Below are 17,859 nucleotides of genomic sequence, written 5' to 3' on the forward strand. Positions count from 1 at the left end.
CCATATATTAGGACACAAAGCAAATCTTAACAAATACAGGAAAATTGAAATAATTCCTTGCATTCTATCTGACCACAATGGAATCAAACTACAAATCAATAGGAAGAAAAGCAATAAAGCATACACAAAATCATGGAAACTAAACAATAAACTACTAAATGATGAATATGTCAATGAAGAAATTAAGAAGGAAATCAAAAAATTCATAGAGTCAAAAGATAATGAGAAAACAACATACCAAAATATCTGGGACACAATGAAGGCAGTCCTAAGAAGTACATTTACAGCTTTAAGTGCCTATATTAAAAGTAAACAACCTAAGGCTTCACCTGAAATCCTTGGAAAAAAGAAGAACAAGGCACACCAAAATTCAGTAGATGAGAACAAATGATAAAGATTAGGGCACAAATTAATGAAAAAGAAACAAAAAAAAATCCAAAGAATCAATGAAACAAAGAGTTGGTTCTTTGAAAGGATAAACAAGATTGATAAACCCTTAGCAAATCTGACCAAAAGAAAGGGAGAAAAGACACAAATTAATAAAATTAGATATGAAAAGGGCAACATCACAACAGATACTAGAGAAATTCACAAAATCAAAGGGACATTGTATAAAAACATATACTCCACCAAGTATGAAAATCTGAAAGAAATGGATGATTTCCTTGATTTATATGACCTACCTAAATTAAATCAAGATGAGATTAATCATTTAAATAGACATATATAGACCTATGACATGTATGGAGATCCAAGCAGTCTTTAAAACTCTCCCAACTAAAAAAAGTCCAGGCCCAGATGGATTCACTGGTGAGTTTTACCAGACCTTCAGGGAAGAACTAACACAATTGCTTTTTAAGCTTTTCCATAAAATAGAAAAAAAACGAATCCTACCAAGCTCCTTCTACAAAGCCAGCATCACCCTGATACCAAAACCAGGCAAAGATAGAACAAAAAAAGAAAATTACAGACCAATCTCCTTCATAAACACAGATGCAAAAATCAACAAAACTCTGGCAAACAGAATACAAGAATGTATCAGAAAGATCATTCACCCTGACCAAGTAGACTTTATCCCAGAGATGCATGTATGGTTCAACATATGCAAATCAATAAATGTAATACATTACATAAATGGATTGAAGGACAAAAATCACACGATCATCTCATTAGATGCAGAAAATGCCTTTGACAAAATCCAACATCGCTTCATGATAAAAATCTTACAGAGACTGGGAATAGAAGGAACATATCTCAATATAATAAAGGCTATTTATGATAAGCCTAAAGCCAACATATTACTAAGTGGGGGAAAACTGGAAGCTTTTCAATTAAAATCAGGAAGAAGACAAGGGTGTCCACTGTCCCCACTTTTATTTAATATAGTACTGGAAGTCTTAGCCATAGCAATAAGGCAAGACATGCACATAAAAGGGATACAAATTGGAAAGGAAGAGATCAAGTTATTACTTGCAGATGACATGATTCTATGTATAAAGGACCCTAAAGACTCTACCAGCAAATTGTTAGAGCTGATAAACACCTACAGCCATGTAGCAGGATACAAAATAAATACACAGAAATCAGTAGCCTTCCTATATGCTAAAAAACACACAGAGGATAAAATCAGAGAATCTCTCCCATTCACAATTGCATCAAAGAAAATAAAGTACCTTGGAATAAACGTAACCAAGGAAGTAACGGACCTCTGCAATAAAAACTATAAAATACTCAAGTGAGAAATTGCAGAAGACACAAGGAAAAAACATCCCTTGTTCCTGGATCAGAAGAATCAATATTGTGGAAATGGCAATCTTACCAAAAGCAATCTACACATTTAATGCAACCTCCATCAAAATTCCAAGGCATTCTTCATGGAAATAGAAAAAAACAATCCAAAAATTCATTTTGAATCACAAAAAAATCTCGAATATCTAAAATACTACTAAGCAACAAAAATAAGGCTGGTGGTATCACCATACCTGATTTTAATCTATATTACAGAGCCATAGTAACAAACATAGCATGGTACTGGCACAAAAGCAGACATGTAGATCAATGGAACAGAATAGAGGACCAAGATGTAAGTCCAGGTAGCTATAGACACCTGATATTTGATAAAAATGTGAAAAATACTCTTTGGAGAAAAACTTCAGCAAATGGTGCTGGGAAAACTGGATATGTATCTGTAGAAGGGTGAAAATAGATTCTTCTCTCTCTCTATGCATTAAGAATTAAGTGCAAATGGATTAAAGACCTTAACATCAGACCTGAAACTCTGAAACTGCTAGAGAAAAGAGTAGGGGAAACCCTTCAACATCTTGGTCTTGGCAAAGACATTCTGAATTTAACCCCAATGGCTCAGGTAATAAAAGCACAGATTAACCACTGGGACCTCATGATATTACAAAGATTTTGTACCACAAAGGACACTATGAATAAAGCAAAGAAGCAACCTACAGAATGGGAAAAAAATCTGACAGAGGATTAATATCTAGGATATACAAAGAACTCAAAAAATTAAATAATAAGAAATCAAACAAGCCAGTTAAAAAATGGGCTATGGAACTAAATAGAGAGTTCTCAAAAGAAGAAATATGGACAGCATTTCAGCATCTAAAAAATGTTCTACATCCCTAGTCATCAGGGAAATGCAGTTTAAAACTACATTGAGATTCCATCTCACTCCTATCAGATTGGCTACCATCATGAAAACAAATGACCATAAATTCTGGCCAGCATGTGGAATAGGAGGAAACCTTCTACACTGTTGGTGAGAATGCAATCTTGTACAGCCATTGTGGAAATCAGTGTGGAGTTTCCTAACACAGCTAAAAATAGATCTACCATATGACCTAGCTATAGCTGTCCTAGGCAAATATCCTAAGGATTCATCTCACTACCTTACAGATACTTGCTCAACCATGTTTATTGCTGCTCATTTTACAATAGCTGGGAAATGGAACCAGCCTAGATGTCCCTCAACTGATGAGTGGATAATGAAGATATGGCACATTTATACAATGGAGTTCTACTCTGCAGTAAGGAAAAATGAAGTTAGGAAATTTGCAGAAAAATGAATGGATCTGGAAAGATTATGCTAAGTGAGGTAACCCAGGCCCAGAAAGCCAAGCATCATATGGTCTCTCTCATAAGTGGATCCTAGCTACAAATGATTGGACTTCCGTGTGAGTAGGAAGAAAATTCAGTAGCAATAGCCAGTAAACTAGAAAAGAAATATAAAGAGAAGAGAAAGGAAGGGAGGGGGTGCTTGATAGGATGGCATTGTATATAAATATATATAATATATATATATACATACATATATGATATATCTATGTATGTAAATATATATATACATATGTTTATATGTAGGTGTGTGTGTGTGTGTGTCTGTGTGTATATATATATATATATATATATATATATATATATATATATATACATACATATGTAGAAGAATAGATAAATGGGGGTGAAAAGGCCCAAAGTGAGGTCAAGGGGAGAGATTGAGTAAAGGAAAGGTAGAGGGAGGGCTAATCAAAATCTAAGAGGATATAAATAAATCATATGGAATCCTATTTTTTTCGACAATGGAACACTCAGGAGCCATATATTGTTGCTAAAAAATTTTCAGTGCCAGGAATGGGATACCTTCCAGTGAGTTGTTGGCCAGGGAGGTTCCTGATGCCCCCAAAACATTATAGGCCATTGCCAAGACCCTTGGTTTCCCACCAGGAATAGATGGTAAGACACTATTGCTGAAGACTCTACATACTTGGGCTGCAAGGCCACTGAGAAATCCTGCTGGAACTGAGCTGATAACCTCCTCCATGTAGACCAGCTGACAGAAAGCTGGAAGAAGCCATTCTGCATGCAGTTCAATGGGAGAAAGAGAAATCACCAGTGAAGTTACTCAACAGTGGACCCTGCAAGCCTTATATTTGACCAACCAGGCCAAATGAGCTAACAGGTGCAATAGTGGCATGTCTGTCATGGTGGAAACCAACTGCCCTCTAATTGGACTGGAGTCCTGCTCCATGGGGGGAATACATCCCTGGTACTAAAAACTTAAAACAGGGGTAGTCATGAGCCCTAGGGGTGTAACATCTGCTGCTGTCCATCGAAATGTATATACTATGCTCATCAAACTGTCCAGTAAGCATTTCTCTTAATGTTCATTCCCTTATGTTAATGCTACTCTCACTTTTGGTACAGAATCTTCTCTTTTCAGATGGCAGTGCCCTTGGGATGACTCAGAAGGTATCATGGTGCTAGAAAGAAGTGACCAGAGTGCTTATTACTGTAATATCTCTGTCACACCTTCCAGTGCTCAGGGTCTAATGTGGAAGAGGTGGTAGAAAGAATGTAAGAGCCAAAGGAAGGGTATGTCTCCTTACAAATTGCTTCCCCCAGACTCAAAATGACCTGGATATCCATGACCTCACTGTGCCTGACACTACCTACACAAGACCATCATAAGAGGACAAAAAGATCATGGCATCAAAATAAAAGAGAGACTGATTGAGGTGGGGAGGGGATATGATAGAGAATGGAGTTTCAAAGGGGAAAGTGGGGGGAGGGAGGGTATTACCATGGGATATTTTTTATATTCATGGAAGTTGTTAATAAAATTTGAAGAAAAAAAAGATCTTGGACTATGGGAATTTTTGAATATCATTGTGATTAATAAAAACTGTGGGGACTTTTAAACTTGGACAGAATGCATTGTATTTTATATCATGTATGGTTATCAGTTTATGGGGGCTAGGGGCAGAATGTGTTGGTTTGATTCACCCCATAAACTTAGGTGTTCTGAATTCTAGGTCCCCAGCAGATGGAAATTTAGGCACTAACACCTCCTGGAGGCAGTGTATTGTTGGGAGCAGGCTTACAGGTATTATAGCCAGTTTCCCCTTGCCAGATTTTGGTATACTCACCTGTTGGTGTTGTCCATCTGATGTTTCCCAAGAGCTGATATTTACACTCTGCTCATGTCATCATTTTTCCCTGCCATCATGGAGCTTTCCCTCAAGTCTGTAAGCCATAATAAACCTTTTTCCCCCATAAGCAGCTCTTGGTTGGGTGATTTCTGCCAGCAATGTTAACCTGACTGCAATATATGATATGTGTGCTGGTTTGATTCATGTGTCCTCCATAAACTTAATGTGTTCTGAATGCTAGGTCCCCAGCTGGTGGTAAATTGAAAATTGTAGCTTCCTGGAGGTGATGTATTTTTGAAGTGGGCTTATGCCTGTTGTGGCCCCCCAATATATTCAGTGTTTTATTAGTTTGTAGATTGGATCTGCAGCCACCTTAATGGAGGAGGTATGACTGGGAAGATCTTGACGTGTGGTGGTGTGTCTGAAAGTCCATGGTAGCCCTTACATAGACCTGGTATGTCCAAAACATCTGGGGGTTTCCATGCAAATCAAGGTCTGTCTTCAACTCTATACACTCGCCTTTCTTGCCTTTAAAACAGGAATATCCTGTTTCCCATGCTTCATCTCAGCAGAGGCTCCTGGAATCTTGTGCACTTCATGACCCACTCTACACATTTTTCATCCTTCCAAAACCAATACCAGGTGTGTAGGACACAGCCATAGTGTTAATTAAGGGACAAAATATCTCATAACCTTGAAGAGCATGTTTTTCTTCCTTTCTAAAGAGTTTGCATTACTACAATTCATTCTCTCCTCTGGCATCCTTTCCATTGTTCCAATGTAAAGTAGTTGGGTCATCTTCCTTAAGATTACTAATGTGTTTGACAATAGCAACTTCAGTAACCTAAAACCAGTCTCTGTGCCTATAAATTTTAAACTTTTTCAAATTTCTTCAGTTGTAAATTTTATATATATTGGTTCCATATCTTTAGCCAAGCACATCAGTCCATTACAAATTTAATCTTGATCAAACTCTCTGGGCATGGGCATAAGAAAGCAGCCAGCCCTTATGCCATATCCCTATTGCAACAAAGCTCTCTGCAGTCATTCCTTCCCCTTTGAAAGTTCATAAGCAAGGCCTCCAAATACAATTTCCAAACTCTCACAATAATAGTCCATAAAACTTGGCTTAATACTCTAGAAAGCATTTTCAATTGCAAGTACCAAGTTCAAATCCATTCCTCCAGCACAAAAGTTCCAAAAGACCAAACTCCACATGGTCAAATTCATCACACAACAACACCCTACTCCTGGTACCAATTTCTATAGTAGTCACCATCATATTGAAATGAAATTCCATACCAACCACACTTTATGGGAGGAAACTTCCATGAACCAGCAAAACCCAGAAACTCAACAATAGGGAACCCAGACAGAACTCAGATTGCTCTTTGAATACCTTAGGCTGGAATGCCAGATCTGCCCCAAACACTTTACAGCTGGACCCTAAGAACCACTGTGGTGGTTTGGTTCAGGTGTCCCCCATAAATTTAGGTGTCCTGAATGGTAGGTTCCCAGCTGATGGATATTTGGGAATTAATGCCTCCTGGAGGGAGTCTATTGTTGGGGGCAGGCTTATGGGATTTATAGCCAGTTTCCCCATGCCAGTGTTTGGCACACCCTCCTATTGCTGTGGTCCATCTTATGTTGGCCAGGGGGTGATGTCCACCTTCTGCTCATGCCATTGTTTTCCCCTGCCATCATGAAGCTTCCCCTCAAGCCTGTAAGCCAAAATAAAACTCTGTTTCCCAGAAGCTGCTCTTGGTTGGGTGATTTCTACCAGCAATGTGACCCAGACTGCAACAGTAAAGTGGTACCGAGGAGTGGGATTGCTGCTAGACACCTGACTGTGTAGCTTTGGCCTTTTGGAGCTGATTTTCAAGAGGAATGTGGAAGGAGTTGAAACCTTGTCCTAAGAGATGACTTGCAGTGCTGTTAGTACAGCTTGATGGACTGTTCTGGTCAGAGCTGAAAGACCCGAAGACAGTAAGAACTATGGACTGTGAGGTTTGGCTTATGAGGGTGAGAAAGAGTTTTGTTTGGACTGGGCTAGCAGTTTGTGTGAGAAGCTTGCTCTTATGCCCGTGTCCTGAGAAGTTCTGCAGGGTTGCTTTGTGTAGAAATGAACTGGTGTGTGCAGAGGGATATGGCACAGAAAGAAAAATCTTTGGGTGAACTGCTGCCCGTTCAGCTGCAACTGAGAGATTACAACTTTTGAGACTGGGCTAGCTGACCTGTGCTGGGGCAACAAGAAGAATGTAGACTCTTTAGAAGGGGCCTGAGTCCTCAAGGTGTGTCCTGTTCTTCAAAGTCTGTTTTATTCCCTCCTGAATTACCAAATTGGCACCCTACCTGGAATCATGGAATATAAGAAATGCTGGAAAGAGGATCATTGAGTTTGCAACACAGTCTTGTGTTTTGGAAATGGCCATGGGCAGTGTGAAGCGGGTTTGCTGGTTGCCTGCATAGAGACCCCATGGGGCCATGAGGATGAACCATGGCTTGCAGTGGAGACCCAGTGGAGATGCTGGGACCATGATATGGCTGCCAATGAGAGCTGCCGGCCCCGATGAAGTTTCCCAGGACTATGAGTAGCCTAGCTGGAGGGGTGGAATTGGAATGCCAGAGAGTTGTTGCTGGTTAGAATTATCAGACTTGGATATTTGTCACTGGCTAGAGTTGTTGGACTTGAAGCTACAGATGTTTGCCCTGGTTGTTTTAAATCTTGTATTGGTTGAATGTTTCTTTGCTATGCCCAATGCCATCTTTTGCAGTGTGAATATTTATTTTGTGCCATTATGGTTTTTTTGAGGTTATTTTTTGGTATTATGGCTCAGTTAAAAGATCTTGAACTATGGAGATGTATGAACATCATTGGAATTGATAAAAACTATGGGGACTTTTAAAGTCAAACTGAATGCATTGTATTTTACATCATGTATGGATATCAGTTTATGGGGGCCTGGGGTGGAATGTGGTGGTTTGGTTCAGGTGTCCCCCATAAACTTAGGTGTTCTGAATGCTAGGTTCCCAGCTGATGGATATTTGGGAATTAATGCCTCCTGGAGGGAGTCTATTGTTGGGGGCAGGCTTATGGGCTTTATAGCCAGTTTCCCCATGCCAGTGTTTGACACACCCTCCTGTTGCTGTGGTCCATGTTATGTTGGCCAGGGGGTGATGTCCACCTTCTGCTCATGCCATCGTTTTTCCCTGCCATTGTGAATCTTCCCCTTGAGCCTGTAAGCCAAAATAAAACTCTTTTTCCCAGAAGCTGCTCTTGGTTGGGTGATTTCTACCAGCAATGTGACCCAGACTGCAACAACCACCCACAGTGACACCTCCTCCAGCCAAGTGGCTGGAGATCTAAGTTACAAGCTTTAATAAACTCCTGAATCTATTGGAGGACATCCAAACTACGAGAAGCAGAAATGCAGGTTGTGCTTTTTCACTGGTTTAGAATGTACTAGCCCAGCCAGCTCCAAAAGAATTTTGGAAGATTTACACAGTAACTTTAATAAGAGGACAGAAATGATAATAAGTATTGGAGATACAAAGCTGATGCCTGAATAAAATGCCTGTATCAGAGATACAAAGAACAGTCATTAAATTTTGAATCTAATTCATTCACAAATCCTGTTTTAGCCAGCATCTCTTATACCTGGCTTATTATATAAATTCAAAATTAATTTGTTAATGGACTGATCCCCCAGCCAATGCTATTTCCCTTTTTATATAGAGTATTAAGGCAATCCTAGTTACTAGGGCTGAAATTACATAAATTATAATAGAAAAGCAAAAAGTTTAGAAAAATTCAGCCAATCCAGAGAAGATGGGCTGGTGGTATTTCCACTAGCACTAGCTTTTAAATAAATGCCCTCCTTAATATATATATATATATATATATATATATATATATATATATATATATATATATATTTGTTCCAGCACAATATTTAGGGAATAATGACAAGAAGAAAAACCTGTACCTGCTCATCACAAATGCAATTCCTGAAAATATGTTGATCCAGGGTTGCTTACTTCCAAAGTGTAGTCCCTGCAATTAGGGAAGGCTATAGGAAGCCAATCCTAGAGCACCTTTGTCACTCCTGTCTTCTCCCTACTTCATGAGGGCCTTCTGCCACTAAGGATGTGTCCCAGAATAACTTTTGGCATTTCATAAATGCTCCCTTGCTTTTAGAAAAGAAAATAATTGCAATAGTTCACAGGTCTTAATGTTTGGACTAGATTTCACCTTTTTCTGCATCCATTTGAAATGCTTATGATCTCTTTCAAGTCTTTAAGGGCAGATGCACATTGGAGTCAGCATGCTTTGCCTGTTTGTTCAATCATACAACCTCAGTGATATCCTGCAGAAGCTAAGGATGAAGGTGATTAGCATTTGACCATAACACCTACAGAGAAGAGTTGTGTGGGCATGGAGGAAGCACAGACAGCTGAACTCAGATAACCCCTTGTCCTTGGTGACCACCAGGGGGCAGTGTTTCCAGGCAGCTCCCAACTGATCTCCATTTTATTTTTTTACTACAAAAAAGTGGGATGGGGAGGTCCTCATAAAAAAATAGTACTAAAAGATATGGATTAGTAGTTAGGTCCTTGCTTACAAGCCTGATGGCCCATGTTTGAATCCCCAGTACATACATAAATCCAGATTCACAAGGTATTGCATGTATCTGGAATTCATTTGTAGTGGCAAAACCCATCTTTCTCTCTCTCTCTTTCTCTCTCTCTCTCTCTCTCTCTCTCTCCCCCCCTCCCTGCTTGCAAATAATAAATTCAAAAGCTTTTTAAATAAAATAAATATTAGTTTCATGGATGAGATCTACATTTTACTATTGATTTCTAATGGGCATCAAGTCAAATGGTTAAGTGAAATGTAATTCCCTGCAGTTTGTAGAATGCACTTTATATCTCAGTACTCTGACATGCAATAAAGCCAGTTTCCCTTTCATTTTTGAGTTCATTTTAATTCTTCAATTAATATAAACTAAATCTCAATTATAGTATTTTTCAGGATGAGTGATAGATAGTCCTTTGATATTTTGCATAGCTTTAGTACTTCTGGTGTTCCTAATATTTCCTTTCTGAAGAAGATGCATTGTTTTGTTTAAAGAAATATCTGTGCCTGTGTTAGAAAACAAATGACTTTCGAGGTCTCAAAGCATTTACAGCTACAAGTAGACAAGACAGAATGTAACCACAGTCCAGCCCTAGGAAGGCAGGAAACATGCATGCCTTTTTAGTACAAGTGACCACAGAATGGCCTCCTTGACATAAAATGGTGGAAGTAGCTTTCCACATGAAAAAGAAAGCATATATTAATACTTATTAATTCATGGGAATATGCTATTTGAATATTACATATTTATAGTGAACCTGACATATCATACCACATTTTTAAATCAATTATAATCTTACTATATGTGTTCTCCACTCAGAACTTTGAATATTTTTCTACATAACATCATGTTTTGACTCAACAGAAAGTAAGATAGTGAGTTGGCAAGTTAACAAACCATTATGGAGCAAGCATTGTATCAAGGTATTATAAAAGACTTCCAGAACTCTGGAAAACTGCCCATCCGAGAGATAAGCAAGTCATTTGTTAATCATACTAATTTGCACAGTGGTGCAAATAGGTGACAACTAATGCATGGTGTTTCCAAAAGCTTTTGTGTTGCCTATAATGACTGCATCTCTGTCAGGTTCCCATTAGGACTGGGCTGCTGGGAAGCAGAGAAGTGGTGTGCTGGGACATCTCTTGGTGCTGTTTGGAGATTTTCCTGACAAAAGAATGAGGCCCAGACACAGTAAAAGCTGGAAGTCATCACCTGACCTTAGAAACAGGCAACCACAAGATATTTAAATTTCATTCTAATTCAAACATTGTTTTGAAGCACAGAATTACAATGGTCTATAATCAATTTCCAAGCAGCCATCAGTTGTAAAACTTAAATCTGTGCATTTGGACAAGTTTCAAAATTTCACAGACCCCAACCTCTTCATTTGTAAAATGAGAATAATCCAGTGGTAGGAATTCAGCTAACATTCAGAGTAATGTAAGGATCTTAGCATATAACATAAATTACAGAAGACACTCTATACCTGGTAGTTATCATGACTTCGTTTTATGAGTTGAGACTAATTGGTTCTGGAGTCATAATATCTCTGAGGAAGACCTCTCCAGGTCTCCCATCCAACAATGTCTCTCTAGCACCCAGCCAAGTATTTATACCTGTGTGGGACACAGAACACCTTCCAAGACACTCAACATTTGACATAAAACTTCCATCAGGACCATTGCCAGCAAATGCGAGGTGGAGACAGGTGATATGAAAACACATTTGCCAAAATGGGCTGTGTGTGTGAAAATTTAACCTGATTTTTTTTCTTTCATGGCTGGAATTCTGATCATAGAAGTATTGTGAGTTATCCTCTTGGAAAAGAATGGAAATTCCAGTCTAAGGTGATACTTTCTGAAAGGCACTTTGAAAACAAGCCCCCTCCCAAATGTCTTATACTGCACAGCTGTTGCAATCCAGAGGTAGCCAGGTAGGTGTTAGAGATTCCTTTCCAACACAACTAATAAATGAGAGGCCGTTCTGGAAACCTTGGCGTGTGTTGCTTAAGCCTATGAGGTGCACGGTGACACTCAGCTGGTGCCTGGCAATAGTGGAGATTATCATTGAAGCACTGAAGGTTACTCCAGAAATCACAACAGTGCCACCTGCATTCCGGCTGGGAATCACAAGCCTGCCAGGAAAAGTCAGTACACTCCTGCCATGGCCCTTCCTGGTGCTGAGAGGCTGAAGGACACCATTAGCTCTCTCTCCACCTCCCACCTGCAGCTTGACCTTGTTCCCCAACTCATTGTCCTCCCTGAGCTGCCCCAGTTCCCTTGCCATGTGGTGAAAGCTAGAAGCACCTGCCTTTCGCACTCAATTATTATGGGCTTCAGTGAATTTCATGCACACAAAGACCTTGCATATCCTTGACAGAACACTGTTACCCAGTGTAAGGAAACAACTGTTGTCATTATTGACCTTGTAGTCAAAAGAAAGACACTTGGGGAAGTGCACTTATGGATAAAATGGTGATCCTGATAAAAACACATACATAATGTTTTTTCAACACATGCACACAAAATAAAATCATGCAAGTCTACAGTTTAGAAATATGATTTCTTCATGGCAGTTGCATCATGTGAAAGGCAGTGAGCACTCGCCATGGAGCTAGGACAGTGAGGAGCTGGTCTCTGGATTCTACATGCAGATGGCCAGAGCTGCCCTGGATCCTCAGCCCCCCCTTGGACAGCAGGCCTCTCATTATAAGGCAGCTCAGTCTCAGTGGATGTCAAAAGCCCCATTCTGTCCTGAGTGGATTATTCACATAAAGGACACCACACACATTCCACTGCAGATAGGGACAGATGCTATACTGTCAATTTTGCCCATCGCATAAACTTGGGTCTCTTTCCAGAGACTTGCACAAAGCCCAATTCAGTTTGCCTGTGACCAATGCACACTGTGCCTGCAAATGGACAGAGGTGGAGAAAAAGGCGTCCCAGTGTTTCTCCACACTTGCTTGGGAAAGCTCGGGAATTCCTGGCTTTACTGCCTTCAAGTCTAGCTTAAAAAAAAAAAAAAAAAAAAAAAAAAGCAAGCCAGAAAGTTGCCAATGGTTTCATTCAGTCCATGAAACTGGGTTTTTGCATGTCTGTGACCAAAACCGTCAATGCACAAAAGTCAGGCAATCCATGACTGCCATTCCCACACCCCACCAAGGTTTCCCACACACAGGTGACCCTTGTCACTGCCTGGATACTGGGCTGCAACGTTGGCAGAGCCTCAGTGGAAGCCATGCTAGAATATGTCACCTCCAGAGGTAGAGCCAAAGAGGGGAAAAACAAACTCTGAATTCATTACATTACTCTATAACTCTTAACAACATTCAGTTGCTTTTAACTCAACAATATTCAGTGTTTTTAAGGAATACACTTTAAGGAATATACTGAATACACTTACTGAAAAGTACACAAATGGTCAGCAGACAGCTGCTTGAATTTCTACATGAATGTACCTCTGCAATCAGTACTGAGTTACAGGGGTAAGGATTGCCAGCACCGAAAAGCCCTTCATGTGCCTCTTCCCAGTCTCTAATATGATGACAAAATTGGTTATACAAACAATACATATAGGAACAAGCTGAGTCTAGTGGAAGAAGACGTCATTGCCTTTTTTGTCCCTCTCTTGCACCATGGAACCCCTTCTTCTTCCAAATGTCTATTTTGAATTTTTTTCCCACTGAGTTTGACTAGGGTTGCTGGCATAAGAATGGGGGCTTAGGTTATATTTTAGAGCATAGGTAACTGACCTGTGGTTACACTACTGAAGCAAATGTCTCCCCTTCTCCCAGAAACCATTAACTGCCAATAACTCCTCAAGGAAAGGCGGGGCCTCATGAGCCTCTCCCTAGTCTGTAACACAATCTTGATGGACCTAGTCTTATGTAAATAATCCCAAATGCTGTGAGTTCATGAGTTTATGTCATATCTGGAAGACAGCATTCTATGGCATGCCTCCCCAACTTCTGACTCTCACATTCTTTCTTCCCCTTCTTATTCAATCTTCCCTGAGTCCTAGCCAAACAACGCTTATTTGAAAAAGCTGAGTGCAGTGGCAAACGCTTGTAATCTCAGCACTGGAGAGGCTCAGGCAGGAGAATGGCAAGGTTAAGGCTTTTTTTCATAATGGAAGAAAGGAGCAAAAGAAAAGAGAGAGGGTTTGCAAACCATTTCCCTTTCATCACTCTCTAACTATGAAGCACTACCAATTGTCTGGAACTTCAACTTCCTTTGTCCTTGAGTCTCTGTCCCCACCTTCCTAATAGACACCTAGTTCTTCACCATTTCAGCAGCATCTGGAACCCCTATACCTTCATTGTCACTGTGTCATCACTGGCAGAATCTTGCCTTGTTTTTATAGCATCATGACTCTCTCAGACTTGCCTTCAAAGCCTAGCCTTCCAACCAACATGCGCTTCTCTCTTACCTGAGACAGCAAATATGAAGCAAATAGTCCCCTTGGTGCCCAGGGAACAATGACATTGAGAACAACCACTTATCTGCATCCCTGTTCAGTGGACAGTTTAGTTTCTGCCAGTTATCTAGACACCACAATTGGTTTCTTGGGAAGGACAAGTCAAACACAGCCTGAGAAATCTACACAGAGACCAGGACACTGAGAGCTTCCTCGATGGAGGAAAAGTTTAGAATCACAGTCTTATTGTTTGAAGAGCAGCCACATGGAAGAGGCATATAAGAAGTAAAATGTGGGGCTGGAGAGATGGCTTAGCGGTTAAGCACTTGCCTGTGAAGCCTAAGGACCCCAGTTCCAGGCTCGATTCCCCAGGTCCCACATTAGCCAGATGCACAAGGGGGCGCACGCGTCTGGAGTTCGTTTGCAGAGGCTGGAAGCCCTGGCGAGCCCATTCTCTCTCTCTCCCTCTATCTGTCTTTCTCTCTATGTCTGTCGCTCTCAAATAAATAAATAAATAAATTTAAAAAAAAAAGAAGTAAAATGTGTAAGTTGGAAGAAGAGGGAATCGAAAGGTTGGAGACACATGAGAGTAATAGGGAAGTTCCTTAGTATTAACTGGGATAGTCCTTACAGGGGAAGCCTGTGTGGGAAAGCTTGAACAAAAAAAACATATAAATAGTACCACTCCCTATGTGCCAGAGTCTTGTGTTGGAAGAATTCCAAAGCTACACAAAATGTCAACTAGCATAAATTAAACCTATAATTCCAGGCATCTTATTTAGGAAGGGCAGCAGTGAAAAATGCTCATAGCAATGTCAAACATGATTCTACTAACACAGTTTTAATGTTAATCAGAAGACTTGCTTACCTCAGTGTCCCCACGTGGTATCTGTTACAGTCTCACATATTCCCACCATGTTTAGCATTCCTTTGGGTAAATTATTGCAGCTCAAGAAAATATAAATTAAAATAATTCGATTTTCAAAATTGAAGGGACGCTCACAAAACCCGCAGTCTGTAATCTAAATGTGCCATGATTATAAAATGTGAGTGGGGGGTGCTGAGGAATTGCTCCAGGTGAAAACACACTAAAAAGCCACACATTGTGACATAAACTTACAACCTAGGCGCTTGAGATACTGGAGGCAGGAGGATCAGAAATTCCAGATCTTCTTGTGCTACATTGTGAGACTGAGATAAATGAAAAGAAGGAGGGAAGAGAAGGAGGTGGGAAGAGAGGAAAGGGGAAGGGAAGAAAGGGAGGGAGGGAGGGAGGGAGGGAGGGAGGGAGGGAGGGAGGGAGGGAGGGAGGGAGGGAGGGAAGAAGGAAAGAAGGAAGGAAGGAAGGAAGGGAAAGAAGGAAAGAAAAGGGGAAGGAAAAAATAAAGGAAGGAAGAGAGAAAGGGCAAGGGAAACAGACTAAGGAGACAGGCCAACTAAGTGAATTGTGGAACGCTAGATTGGATCCTGGACATGGTATTTTTCCTATATAAGACTTGAATGTGACAGTTGGTAAAACGTCAATAAAGTCTATTGATTAAATGTCAATATACCATAGTTACTTTCCTAATTTTGATCAGTTTTGTGGTGGTTCTGTGGGCAAATATACTTGTTATTAGGTATTTGGAATAAACGAGTACGTGTCACTCTCATTAGTCAACCTCACACATGCCTCAGCAGGAGCAGGTTCCGGTGTCTACGAGGACCGCATGACCAGGGTAAGGCACTGGGGAGCCAAGTAGTGCGTCCTGAGCAGTTTCCTGGACTCATCCTTCACTGGGGCCAGAGGTCCTGAGAAAACTGCTACAAGCCTTTACTGCCCTGTCTCCTCATGTGAGGATGCTGAGATCCTGTCACCTGTGCTTGGTGACACTTAGTAAGCAACAGGCACCATCTCAAACCTCTGTGCATTACCAATGGTGTTAACAAAAGAGAAGGCTGAGTCACTGCTTGAAGCAGTTTGCGGAAGCCACATAGCTGAGTGCCACCAAATCTGAATGAATATTCTACTCCAGTGTCATCCTGCAGCATTTCTGTGCAGTAAGTCAAATCTATAATCAGATTTCATTTGTGTCTGTGCCACAAGGTGTTCTCAGTACAGTTCAGCTTAATTACCTTGCCCCTCCATGAGTGACCCCCCCACTCCAGTACACATGCAATCGCAAGTCTCCAATGCTAAGGGTTCTTTACTCACAAAACCTTCTGTAGAGTTTCACCCAGTCATGCATTCAGTTAGGTCAGAAGAGCTAAAGGAAAAACAGGAGTAACCTCAGTGAGTTTTTTTTTTTTTTTGAAACAGTTAAGAACTCTGTAGCTTGGCTCTCTAAGATTCATTTGGGGTCTTGGGATATATTTCAGTAGTAGAATGCTTGTCTTACAAGCATAAGGCCCCAAGTTCAATCCCCAGCACAGCCATAAAAGAAAGACTCATTTAAATTGAGCGGGTTTTTTTTCATACTATTTGGATTCCTTCCACAGGACTCCACAGAATGAGAGGAAAAGATTTATATTCAGTCATAACTGTGGTGTACATATTTTGGGCATGTACTTGGGCTTTTTTCCAGGAATCATGCTAATATATCTTGTCTAGTAAAAGATGTTGGATGCTGTTCAAACGAGTCACTCTTCTGTCTTCTAAGATGTTTAGCTTCTTACAGAGTGGGCTTTGATAGTGTGCACTTGCTTGGTGTTAATGCTGAGTGGATAGTTATCTTGTTGTGCACCCCCCAAATTCAAAGGAAGGCTGGATTTGTTTTCTGGGGCTCCCGTAACAAAGTACCACAGACTACTGACTTAAACACAGAATATGTTTGTTCAAAGTTTGGGCGGCTTGAAGGCTAAGGCCAAGATACCAACAAGGTTTCTCGTGAAGCCTGTGTCCTTGGCACATACGTGACAGTCTTTTCTCTGGTCTTCATTCTTCCGTGGGGACATCTGTGTTCTCAGGTCCTCTCCTTATAAGGACATTGGTTATACTGGATAAGGGTCCCATTTTCATTTAATTAACCCAGTAAAGACCCTATCTCTGGGAACTTGGGTCTAAGACTTCAAAATATGAATTTATGGAGGAATAACATAGCTCATAACAGAAGAAATTGTTATGTTGTTATAGAGAAGAAAGAGGTCGTGCAGGCTGGACTCTAAGAATGACACTTGTTACTGTTGGTAAACTCTGTGTGCAGCTTTCAGTGCTTCTGCTTCCCCGCAAACTAGTATACTGGAGGCCACATCCTAGCAAAGTTCCTAGAAGCTCCTCCTGCACCACCAGAAACCCTTTCTTGAACTTGGCCAGCCACCCACACAATACGTATCCCGCTTAGCACTCAGAACACAGGCTTCTTGTGCATAATGTCCTGGCACCAGTGTTGAATTCAACACTCGCCAATATGGCTAAGCAGCTTGGAAATCATCCATCCTTCCAATAGTGATATGATTTTAGTTCTTTATTTACTACAAACACTCAATTTTGCCTTCAGGTCTCATACAGAACAGCACTGACAACTTCCAGGAACATATTTGAAATGCCCGACATAGCGTACACAGCTGATAGAGTGTTCCCAGTGCTCTGTGACAAGAATGAGAAAGACAAGAGCGGGCCACAGCTCCGAGGCCAAGCCCAGGCCTTCCTGCTTCACGTCCAGCTCCTGATTTAGGGTCCAGAGACCTGCAGCTCGAGACTGCAACTGACCAGAAGAGACTTCGAACCCCTGTTTTGGTTTCCATGTAATGAAATAAAAATTAAAATACGCAGCACTCTCTCTCTATGGAACTGTGTAAGGAGGGAAAAGAGTTAGAAGCTAAAATAAACCTTGATAAAGTCAAAATAGATTAAATAAATACAATTTTAATCCTGCATTGTT

General features: G+C 40.6%; 1 pseudogene; it reads left to right on the forward strand.

The window, feature by feature from the left end:
- Window positions 1-17,652, forward strand: part of LOC123458693 — an 81,369-nt pseudogene extending 63,717 nt beyond the window's left edge.
- Window positions 17,653-17,859: the final 207 nt, after the last annotated feature.

This window comes from Jaculus jaculus, chromosome 2 (genome assembly GCF_020740685.1).
Source record: "Jaculus jaculus isolate mJacJac1 chromosome 2, mJacJac1.mat.Y.cur, whole genome shotgun sequence".
Classification (NCBI taxonomy): Eukaryota; Metazoa; Chordata; class Mammalia; order Rodentia; family Dipodidae; genus Jaculus; species Jaculus jaculus.